This window comes from Salvia splendens, chromosome 6, assembly GCF_004379255.2.
Source record: "Salvia splendens isolate huo1 chromosome 6, SspV2, whole genome shotgun sequence".
NCBI classification, from domain to species: domain Eukaryota; kingdom Viridiplantae; phylum Streptophyta; class Magnoliopsida; order Lamiales; family Lamiaceae; genus Salvia; species Salvia splendens.
The window spans coordinates 21,301,768-21,315,038 of record NC_056037.1 but is presented as its reverse complement, the minus strand read 5'-3'; positions in this window follow the sequence as shown (position 1 = coordinate 21,315,038).

The following is a 13,271-nucleotide window of genomic DNA, read 5'->3' as shown; positions in this document are numbered from 1 at the left end:
GTTGATGAGATTGATGTTGATGAGATTGATGTTGATGTTGATGTTGATGATTGATTGGTGGGGAGTGAGTCCCTACAATGAGTTTAATTGAATTCGGGTCCTAGCAAGGGTGCGTCCCTACTCGGACTAGTGTACACGATGAGGACCGTGAGTCATCGAACGGGTTGGCCGGTTTTCGTGCTCGTGGAAAGTGGCCTCCTTACACGACACCCTAAAGAACAGATATGGCAGTTTCTTAAATAATTCAAGGAGAAATGGTTGTGTTTTGAAATGATGAGGAAGAAGGATTTGAGGAGGAGTTGAAATTTTGTGTTGGAGATATTTTTAGTGTCTCGGGCCTTTTCAAGTTAAAACCCCGAGATCACTCAATGGTGGCATGATATAACTGTTTTTATAAAATTGTTTTGGCATTTGTTCACTGAGTACATCAAGTATTCAGCCCTGCATGTGTTTTCCTTATGTGCAGGTTGAGCGGTGACGGGTGCGGTGGGTGTTGAGCAAGACCGTTGAAGAAATTTAAGTGTGTAGAATGTGTCATGTCTTCATACGTGGCATATTCATTCTCTCAAATGCTTCCGCTAAGTAGTTGTTTTTCTTTTGAGTTCTTGTATCGTTGAGATAGTATTCATTTTTGAGTTGTTGATTGTTGAGATACTCTGATTTTTATTCGAGCTATTCCCATTTGTTTCGAGATATGGTCGAGTTGCGTTGTTTTCCCCTTTCTTCCCCGCTTCTTAAATCCTCCCCTAGTCGCGATCAACCGTGTTTTCTATCCTTAGAAAATGCGGGCGTGACATCAAGCTTCTTGCACCTTAACTCGATTCTCTAATCGATAATTTACTCTCTTTGAAACAATAAGAAGATCCGTAAGATCTATGGTTGAGTTCTGAAGATCATCACATGATGAAGGTGCAAGCAATTGTAGATTTTTTGGATAATCAATTCAGTAACTCTAAACCACATTTATGTATGAATCAATTAATCTCATAATCGGTCAAGTAAATCATTTATCTTATTTATTTCTTTATGCAAGTCTTCCGTTGTGCATGGTTCATCAAAACCCCAATAATTGGTATCAAAGCCAATTATGTGAATTGCAAGATTGCATGTGTTTTTCGTTGTATATTTGTTGGTTATGTGTTTTTGTACGAGTAAACAAAGTTCGAACATTAAGAACACGAATGGTCTTAATTTCAATGCCTCTTTAACTATAGGGATGAATTGTTGATCAAGTTTAAAAACCTTATGACTAGAAAATGTAGTTAAGAAACCTTATGATTAGAAACCTGAACAGTGCTCTAAGGGATGAATTGTTGATCAAGTTTAAAAACTAATCTGAAGTCTACCATGTATCTATAAGGGTGGCATATTAGTGAGTAGAGTTTATGAGACGTGATCAATTTAATATAGGTATAAAATTTCCCCTACAACTTATTACTGTAGGGAAGTGTAAAATCAACCCGGATCCCTAAAACACGAGAAGCTCATTTAGGAAATAGGATGCATTATATAGCAACACAAACCAAATCAGGAATTGTTCTTCTCTAATCTTGAAAATCTCAAAGTCTTTGCTTTCTTGATTTCTTCTATTAGCTTGAGTTCAATTCTGAAAATAAATAAAGTTACTGCTTTCTTTAGTGTTCGTACCAATGTTTTTACAAACTGAACCGGACTGACCAATTCAACTGGTTTGGCTTTGAACTGCCGCCTTGTCCGGTCCGCTTCACCCTCTAAAACCAGTGGACAATCAAGTCGTTTTGAATAGTCGGAACCGGGTGGTTCGGCCGGAACCAATGGACAATCAAGTCGTTCATAGTTTACCTAGTGATAAGGATCTTGATTGTTTAGATCCATGAAATTACCCAAGATTATGCCAAGAATGTAGATCTATCAACAAAGCACAAAATAAACAAAAGATAGAGTGGATCTAGCCACAAAAACTAATCCAAAATGGCGATTCATGGAAGATAAGAAATGATAAAATGTGTATAAGATGAGGGATTAGAATTACAACCATAGGACCTTGACCAAAAGGATGGAAACAACCCTAGGCATCTTTCATCAACTCTAATCACCCCTTGGCTCCACTACTCAATGGATACACTTCCATTTATACATACCTAAACTTGAATCAATCTAAAGAAAGAAACAAGCAATCTTCAATGAAGGAATTGGATACAATCCTCAAATAGGAAAAACTCATAAAGATATCTTAATTCATCAATCAGCCAACTAGAAAATGAGAGAATGTGTTATTTAGGCTCAAATTCCAAGAAAAGGCCCACAAAATCTAGCATTTGCGTGATCCACCCGCCCGAGTGGATTTTGGTGACCGAAAGTCACCCGTCCGAGTGAGATTTGATGTCTCAACCATGCTTTCGGGTAGCCACCCGCCCGGGTGGAGTTTGGTGACCGAAAGCAACCCGTCCGTGTGGAATTTGCTGTTTCAACCGTGCTTTTAGGTAGCCACCCGTCCGGGTGGATTTTGGTGACCGAAAGTCACCCGTCTGGGTGGGACTTTTTCTGCAATGCGCAACTTCCGTAAAATGTCCATAACTCCCTCCTACGGACTCCGATTGGGGCGTGTAAGATACTCACGCGAAGCTCTCTCTCGAAGAAGACACACTTGGATGGGTGGCTTTTAGGTAGCCACCCGTCCGGGTGGATTTTGGTGACCGAAAGTCACCCGTCCGGGTGGGACTTTTTCTGCAATGCGCAACTTCCGTAAAATGTCCATAACTCCCTCCTCCGAACTCCGATTGGGACGTGTAAGATACTCACGCGAAGCTCTCTCGAAGAAGAAGACATTGGTGGCAGTTTCAGAGATTTTGGACATCATTTCAATAGGCAGAATACTGATTGAAACCAGATACATGTACAAACTTTGATACACGACTTCCATGATCCTTTCACCTAGGATTTTTAAAATTTTTCTTTCTGACTTCACACCTCTTTCTCTTATTCCACGGCTTCTTTGAGGTCTATTTCAAAATCACTATGGTCTCTTCTCCATAGCCACCTCGCTCTATCTAGTGTCGCTTCGGTTTCTCAGTAGTACATAGGTGACGACGGTTGATGATGAGGTCTCTTGAGGGTTTTCTCAACAAAATGGAGGAGGAATTGGAAAAAAAAATGGATATGAGAAAATTACAGAAGAATAAGATAGAACAGATGAAAGAGGAGGAGGACTGAGACCATCTATAAATAAAAAAGTACTTAGCGCTTATCCATTCGGATGGAATACTCTCTTCGTCCCATAAAAATATGGGCAATGAGTATGACATGAGAATTAAGATAAAATTGGTACAGTAAGAGAGAGGGGGAGAATGATAGTTAAAGTAGTGTTAGTGGATAGTGGGACCTACACTATTAAATTGATATAACTTTTCAAAAATGAAATGCACGTATTTTTGTGAGATGGACGAAAATGGAAAGTGCACATATTTTTATGGGACGGAGGGAGTATCAAATATACATTGAAAAACTAATGAACAAATAAATCCTTCAATCAATCACCAAAACACAGATTTTTGGTATATAAATATATACTTTATCCGTTTCAAGGAAAATGATCTCTTTCTTGTGTAGCACAAGATTTAGTGTAGTTTTATTTTGTGTGTTAGGTGGATAGAATAAAGTAAGTGAAAGTGAATTAAGTAGAGATTAATAGAGGTTTCTATTTTTTAATAATAGGTCATATTGAGTGGGACAAACTAAAAAGGAAAGTCAGTCATTTAATAAAACGGTTTGACCGATAGTTCGATGGGTTGAACCAGATGAACCGTAAACCAGTAGCCTTGTCGGGTTGCTTGTCGCCCTGATTTTTAAAACATTGGTTCATACTTTTATAGACATTAGCCTCCATGTGTGATCGATACCTATTATTTTATATCGTATATGTTCTCTTGCATATAGTTGTAATTTTAAGGTTTTTAAAGCTTAGTTGTGTCGTACTCCCTCCGTCTCACTCAAGATGTCCATATTTCATTTTTAATTTCTTCCACTCATAATGTCCACTTTTATAATTGGAAATAAATCTTCATCCGTGTCTCCTCGTTAAAATATCAACTATCTTTCTCTCTGGTTACTCCACGTAACAACTCCTCTTCCTAAAATCCCGTGCCACCAAAAAATGTGGACATCTCGAGTGGGACGGAGAGAGTAGTAAACTGCATATTTATATCTTGAAATTTCACCAACACATAGAAATAAAGTAGGTGAGAGATAGAGAGATTAAAGGAAAATAGAGAATATAGAAAGTTGGAGAAAAGAGTGAAACTCGTATCTACCGAAGACTCGTTTAACATGATGTTTATGTTTACATCAATTGATTTTGTCACTGTTACCACCATGATTGGTTGGACTGATTACTCGTTATAGTAGGATTTGTGGGAACATATACTTTCCATTGAATGATTGAGTTTTTTATGTCAATTTAATTCTATCCATCGTGCTCAATTTAATCCGTGTAAGTGAGGAGCTCATCACTTTTATACATGAATAACCTTAATTTTGATGTGTGTTTAACTTGGAATATGAAGAGTAGTTAAGAAACCCTGAGATTAGAAATATGACTAGTGATAGTCCAAGGGATGAATTGTTGATGCAGTTTAGGAACTAATCACTTTAATTCTAATGTCTGTTTAACTCGCAATAAGGAGAGAGTACCTGAGATTAGAAACCTGAACACTGATAGTCCAAGGAATGAATTGTTGATACAGTTTAGAAACTAATCTAAAGTCTACCCCATGTATCAATAGAGGCGACATATTAGTGACTAAGAGTTTACAAGATATGATCAACTCATTCAAGCTATACGATTTCCCCAACAAGTAAGTGACTACTACATGGAAGCATAAAACCAACACGTATCCCTAAAATATGAGAAACACATTCTTGAAACAAGATACATTATAATAGCAACCCAAAGCAAATTATGAGTAGTTCTTCTCTCTTTCTCAGAATATCAAGGCTTTGCTTTCTCGATTTCTTCTGCCAGCTTAAGTTCAATTTAGAAAACAAAAATATTTACCGCTTTCTTTAGTGTTCATACCTTATAATCATTAGCCTCCATGTATGATCGGGTAGTGATAAAATGCAAACTCTACATATTGTACAGAGCGTGAGAAAATGTCAATAGATGACAAACTATGATCTGGACCGTCAGAAAATGTCAACAGATAATAAAATAACAGCAACAACAAATGTCAACATTTCACTTTTATCATAAATGGTAAGTAGGTCTCATATTCCATTAACTCACTTCACTTACATTCTATTATAAAACCAATATAAAAAAGTGGATATCATATTCTACTATTTTTTTAAATTTATTATTCTTTACATTTCCTAAAACTCGTGCTTACACCAAATATGACTGTGAAACTGTGGGAGTACTACTTTTTAATATTAACGACATGATTTGTCTTGGCAATACTAATTAGGACAACATCATTCACGTCTGTTGGTCAAGTGATTAGAAAAATACTTTTTTTAAAAAAACTAACAAGTTGCAATCTAATTCTTGAAAGTACATGAAACAATATCGTCTCAATTCTCTAATTCTTGAATTTGACGGATAGTATGTGCATAGTAGGATAAAATATGTTTGTGTAGGAATAACTTGAATTTCGCACAGTCAATTTAGTTTAAAAAGTCAAAGGCTTAATGATATTTCTCCAAATTTTTTCTTAATTTCATAATATTTGTTTCATTTTTATTTTATTTTATATGGTCATTGAACACTTCTTTACTTTAAGAAAATTCTTTCAAAAAGAATAAGTATAAATTAATGAATTATAATAAAAATAGTAATTTTGCTAAATAAAGAAAATATATTTGAGTGAAAGAGATATGGAGGAAGGTAGGAGTGCAGGCGATGCCTACTTCCGTGGAGTCGACAAGAACGATTATTTGAGTTCAGTCGACGTAGACGATGACCACAAGAGATCATCCTTGGTTACTAATAGTTGGGCAAGGTCTGGGTTTCGAGGTGCAGTTGCAACAAGCGCCTCCTTGGTTACTTCTCTTGCTTGAAATGTCAAGCTGAAGGTCTTACTACCTCTGCTGAAGATGTTAGATCTAATTCTCAAGCACTCAAAACCTTTAGAGCACAGACAAAACCATATTTGTAAATTCGTATATATGAGAATCGAGTTTGGTTCTTCAAAACTATCCTATAAATGATTGTGTCTAGATATATAATGTGTTACGATTTTATCAATTAACACAAAAATATTTAATTGAATGGATTACCTAATTTTATAAAAATCGATCGCATTGTAGCATCAGTCGAAAACATTAATAATTTAAAAGATATGAGGAGTACTCCATCCGTACCTTGTTAAAAGACTATAATGCAAAGTGTATAAGCACTCAAATCATCATCATGCAAAGTTTACCATAGGCTTGCTCAAAGTCTAATCTCTCCCCTACTACATGTGATTAAGCATCAAAAGTCTTAAAGGTTTTTATTTTACTTGTAATGTAGGCTCTTTGGTTGGTGAGAAATATTTGGCTAAAAAGTGACTAAACATAAAAATCCCAAGTAGAGTAAAATAGACTCCACTTTCTTTAAAACCCAAGACACTTTAGACATTTATTCTAACTTCCACTCAATTTCTCAAACCTTGGATTTTCTTTCTTTAAACAACCTTCTTTTTATTTATTTATTTTTTTAATACTAAAGACATATTTTCTAGATCAAACACACTTTTTGAATTTTTCTATTTCATAACTTGCACTTTTTCTACATATAAGCACACTACTTTTTCACTTTATAACTTTCCTCCTTTTCTCTCAAATTCCTTTACAAAAGATAATAAAAGAAACTATACTAATCCAAGGAATTGTCCCTATTAATTTCGCTTCTAAAGAATAGGCTTAAACGCTCAAAATTGGCTCAAAATGGTAAAATAGATTTTTGAAAAGAGTCAAAAATTTTGGATATAAAAGTAGCTATGAAAAGATGGCATAACATCTTCCCTTATCAGCTTAAACGCTATGTAAATTTAGGCAGGCGAGGAGCAGGTTCTAGAAACATATACATGCATGCAGATAAATCACACAAGAAAGAATTAAGGTTCAAATCTCACAAGGTATAAGCATGATTCAAGGTGAACATGCAATTCACTAATTATGCACATTTTCACCAAACTACGTTAAGCCATACTTAATCAAAGATGAAAAGAGCTTTCTATCATTGGCAACTCAATCTAATATGTCTCTAAACACGTGTATTTCAAAAATTATCCTTGTTATGCTCATGACACAATGCACCTCATTTTTATAAAACAAAAAGAAACAAAAAATATTATCTAAGAAAAACAGGATAAAAACAATAAAAATCCTAATCTTACGGTCCACCACATCATCCCCCATAACTTATTTAAAACTAAGTGAAGAATAAGTTTGTAGAGTTGGTTGGGACATGAGAAATCTATGAAAGCAATAAAGATACCTTAAAACAAAGTTGAAATTTTCGGACTGGATTGCGGTGAATTTACAGCGGGTCGCTGGACGTCTCCAGCGGTCGCTGTGTTAGAAATAGAACCGTTCCAATGAGTACCCATCAGGCCGTTGCGGGAGCGCCAGCGGTCACTGGGTTGAGTCCAGTAGCTGCGAAATTTTAATAACACAAAAATGAAAAATAAACTTCAAAAACAAACTTAAAGAAAAATAAAAGAAGTGTAAAATGTTGGGTTACCTCCCAACAAGCGCTTGTTTTTTGTCTTTAGCTTGACATTCTTTGAAGTTCATGAGTTATCCCCCATCTTGGGAATTCCTTTGGGATGCCTTTGTACCTACGATTTCGCAATGTGAGCATAATATGAAGAAAATTGTAGTAGGATACAACATATAATATTTGGAAATCCCCCAAACTCGAATCAAACTAAGGCGAAAAAAATAATCACATGCAAGACCAATTAATCTACCTTGATTCAAAAAAATCATCCTCCCATCATGATCTCTATCCGCCAATAATTTGCAAGAATTTTCAACAATAGATCAAGTGTAACACCCCCCACTTTTTCTATATCTTTTAACGTGCTGGAAAGGAGGTCGAATTTATGAGCCAAATTTTCTTAGTCCCCTATGCTTAGAGCATCCGCAGCGGTGCTCTCCCGCAAGGACAGAGTCCGTGCCGCTGGTGCGGCAACCACCTATCCGCTGCTGTGCTCTTGCCGCTGGCACGGCGCTGCTCGATGCATCGAGCACGTCCATGCCGCTGAGCAGGGCGACATGACACGTTTCTATTGGCTGTTGGCATTTTTTTTAAAAATTCGAAAATAATACCAAAAAATTAAAAAATATATATATTTTTTCGGATTCCCAAAACTATAGCCGTTTTATTACCGTTTTTTTGAAATTTTTTTTTAAAAATTTAATCCCAAAATCATTTATAAATACACACATTCGCCGAAATTCGGCCACGGGTAGTGAGTTTTTTTAACTTTATGTAACTTTTCATTTTTAGGATTTAAATTATGTAATTTTTTATTTTTAAGACTTTAATTATGAAATTTTTAATTTTAGGATTTTAATTATGTAATTTTTAATTTTTATGTAATTTGTAATAGTATTTCGGGTATTTTTAATGCATTTTAATATTGTGGAAATGTTTTTATTTAAATTGAATAATAGAATGGTGGGACCTTGAGCATGTTTTTGCGGAAGAGCATGGATGTGGGTGTTGTGCTCTTGGTGAATAGCAGAGAGTAAAAAAGTAATAAAAGTGAGTACGTGCCCATATCCGTGCTCTTGCCAAAGAGCATGGATATGAATACTCCAAGTTTAAGGAATGTTTGACGTTTACGGTCGATCAAGAGGAGAAATGTATATATGGGCCTACCATATATATATATATATATATATAGTAAAATCCAATGATTTAATTTACAAATTGGGCCTAAGTAATTTAAACAAATTACAATACAATTGGGCTTCTATCTTGTAAATTAAAATACAATTTTCTTTGAGCCCAATTATCCTCCCTTCAATATTCTTCAACGAAGATCACAATCTGCTGCTCACGTTTTCTTCAGCCATTACGGAGCTTTTACACCTGCAATCATTCCACAATTCAATTGTCAATAAATCCAATTGATTCACTCAATTAATTGGCAATTAACCCAAATTAAATTCTGCATTGATTTTCAATAGCCATCCTCTCCTCCACTACCTGAAATTTGTGTTGGACAATTAATCCCAAGTTATTCTTCCACAAGCAAGTCACCGTATTTTTGCTCCATTCACAATATCTTTCTCAATCACTTTTCTCAAAGTCACAATCAAATTGACGAGAACAGGGACTTCCAAATTCGCCATAACAAGAACTTATCTTTAGGAGACGAGTTTCACGGAGTTGGCTGCTCGGGATTCTCAGCCGTTGAGACGTCGCCCACGGCGGGGCGAGGAGGCGGCGGCGCTGAGCAGCAGCGGTGGTTGACGGAGGCATCGGACTACGAAGACGACAGCGCTGCTGATTTCCAGCAGCAATCCAGCGCGACGGCTGCTGTATGACGGCGGTAATTCTGAAATGATGAGGCCGAGAGAAAGCGACGGCGAGCCGAAGGCAGCAGCCTCAGCTGAGCAAAACGAGCGTGAGACGCCGACGATCGGAGTCCAGCAGCGTTGCTGTCCGAAGCATTAGCCGACGGTGATGTGTGAGATTGAAGGAGGCGACGGAAATTGAGGGTCTCCTCACTCATATAGGGGATCTCTATCTAACTCTTTCTGTGAAATTAAAATTAGAGAGAGATGGGAGTATTAATTTGGGCTACTTTGGTTGGGCTTCCTAATTAGTTGGGCTTCCTAATTAGTTGTGTTGTCTTTTTACTAATTAGTTGGGCAGAAAATATGTGTTATGTGCTGTGTCTGCTGACTGAGGGCACGAAAAGTCGAAAGGAAGTCTTAACCCCGCGATTTAAGGTCGGAGTGAGGAAAATCTCAAGTTAAGAAGTCTTTAAACGAACGAGATGGGCATTTCTATCCTACATGATTATGTGGGTTTTCTGTTTAAATATGATTTTTGTTTCAAGCACGTTCTATGAGAGAATAAATGTATATGTTACGTCATGCCACGTTTTATTTTATAAATGTATATCTGAAGTGGCTTTCACCATGTATAGTTAGTCGAATTCAGGTCCCAGTAGAGCCGCAAACTCTACTCGGACTAGTGTACACAACATGTAGATCGAGAGTCATCCTTCGAGCTGGTCGGTCTAGTGACTTTGAATGTGACCACATTCTCTGTCATGTATAGTTCAGATATGATGAATGAGGAAAAGGAAGTTTGACTGTGCAGTCATATTTTACGAGAAAATGTTTTAGTGTACTCGGGCTCTTTCAAAGTTAAAACCCCGATGTCACTCAATGAGGGCTTGACATGATATTTTTATCAAAATGTATTTTGGCATGTGACCAATGAGTATATCAAGTACTTAACCCTGCATATGTTTTAAAATGTGCATGTTCCAATGATGACAATGGGCGGTGTTGAGCAGAGATGGCGAATTTCCTTCGATAATATTTAGATGCATCATGTCTCCATACATGATGTCATTCGCTCTTGCATGCTTCTGTTAAACAGTATTTCTTTCGTGTTTATGTAATTGTCGAGATGAGAATCTGATTTCATTCAAGTTATTCCTATGATTTCAAACCAAGTCCAATTACAAATGTTTTTCTCCCTTCTTCCCCGCTTCTTTAATCGCGCACTAGTCGCGATTTACCGTTTTTTCTATGCTTAGAAAGGGCGGACGTGACACCAAGACCATGCAAAACAAATTAAGCTCAAAAATATACACAAGTCATGCAAGATAAAATAGCCTCACAATGCTATGAACATGAACTATGCTTATCAACAATCAAGTCAGCAGGGTATTCAAATTTCATCCACAAAAGAAGCTAATTTAAGTTGGGCTGTCAAATCGTGCGGGTTGGGTCGTTATCATGTCAACCCATTATCGACCCAACAGAACCCAAAATCATCCGGTCGTTATCGTGTCAACCATCTGTTAATGATAGCTAGTTAGTTTGACACGACACAATAATGACTAAAACAGGATGTTATTCTACAATTTAAATATGATATTACACGATATAATAAAAAATTACCAGATTAAAATATTTATTTCCTTAATCAAAATAATAAAATTAAAGTATAGTAATATTAAATCTAAATAATAAAATTAAATAAATAAAAAAAATTAATTTTTAATAAAATCTAAGCATAATATTTTCTTAAAATTCATAAAAAATTAATTAATATTTTTTTAATTAATAAAATTAAAGTATAGTATTTTGTAATTAATTAAAATTAAAGTATAATAATTTTTTAATTAATTTAAATTAAAGTATAATATTTTTAATCAACAACAATAACTAAAATTAAAGTTTAATAATTTTTTAATTAATAAAAAGTAATTATTTTTTTCTTAATGTATAACACTAACCCGACCCAAACCCGACATGACCGAACCCGTTATCTTCAGGTTCTTACAGGGTCGACCTTATAAGGAACCAAATCCTAAACCTGCGGGTCCGTGTCGTATCAAAAATTTTCAGCCCTAAATTCAAGCATACTTAGCAATAATTAATTCCAATAAATGCTTCTCACGAATTCACCAACAATGTATCACAAGTATATCATCCCACATCAAACTCCAATCCAAACTACCAAAATGTATACCAACAATAAAGCCATCCAATGAAAGAATTCAAGTTCAATGCTCAGAAATTACAAGAAAAACATACCTTGTGTTGGTTGACAACTATGCACAAGAACAATTGGTAGAATCCAAAAAATTTGAGTAGGCGATGTGAATTTGAAGTGTGGGTGTGTAAATAATGTGGACAAAATAAAATTTAAAGAGAGAGAGGGAAGTGGATGCTAGGGTTAGAAAGAATAAGAATGAAAGAAGAAAGGAAGAAACATACCTTATGTGAAAATTTCGCGTCTGACGTCTCAGTGGGCGCTGACTGGAGTTTAGCGGACCGTTGAGGATGGTCTATCCTCACTATTCTTCTTTCGGCGGGCCGCTGAGTTGAACCAGCGACCGATGACCCTACTCAATTTTTTTTCTTTTTTTTCTTTTTTAAAGAAAAATGATAATAAACTAAAATAAACGAAACATAAAAAAATTAATTAATTTTGTTTTATTTTTTTTATGAAGAAAACCAAAAATGAAAATAAAAGAAAAATTGGTACACCTCCATTGTTGTGCTTCTCGTTTTCCTTAAGTACCTCAAAAAATAAAATGAAAATAAAATCAAATAATATTACACTCTAAATTAGTATTATCAACATTTCTACAATATCAGCTTAAAGCAATAATACTCCCTGGCAACGGCACCAAAAACTTGATGCACTATTTTTTAGCACTACAACTACTTGCAAATATAAAAGGCAGAAATAGTATAGCTAAAGGTTAGTACCGGATTAATATAGAACAGAGGGAATAGAATTGCAGCTGACTATCATATAAGCGTCAAATACTATCTAGAGAAATATAGAATTGGGGTTTGAAATCTATAAAACTTGAGATATATAAATAAAGTAAAACAATAAAACCAAAGAAGATAGAATCAGGAAAATAGAGGAATTTCAAAGATAATGATTTTACTAACTCTTTAATTATTCTAATTAGTTCTACGTTCATCCGACTCAAGTTTTACCACTTTTTTCCCTATCATGCATCAATACCCATGTCACAATTATTGTATGAATACATAAGATAAACCAATCAAAGCTATCACCGATCAGAGATTGACAATTATCAAGGTAACAATCAATTAGTCGAACAAAAGCTTAGAAAAAATCAAGTGCAATGAGTTCTGAACATTAAACATAAAAAGAACTACATAAAAGTCAATTACAATCAAACGTCAAAATTCTATTGTTTAGGAATCCATAAACAGATGAACTAAAACAATAATTAAAGTACGAGACATGAAATAAACAAACAAAACTCAAGGTTGAATTTTGAAGTCTTCATGCTCCTAGTGAATTGGTGTCAAGATTGGTTAATAATATGAATTATGTTATGGGGTATTTATAGGCATAAAAAGATTTAAACTTGGTAAAAAGTGTCCTACAAGTTGGAAATGTCGTACTCTATAGATTAAGGAAAAGATTTGGCTTAGTAAGGTATTAGTTTCTTTCATTCTTTGAATTCGCGCCTAAATTTAGCACTTTGACAAAAATGCGCGACTTTCGTAGAATGACCATATCTTTTTCCATAGAACTCCGATTGAGATGATCTTGGTAC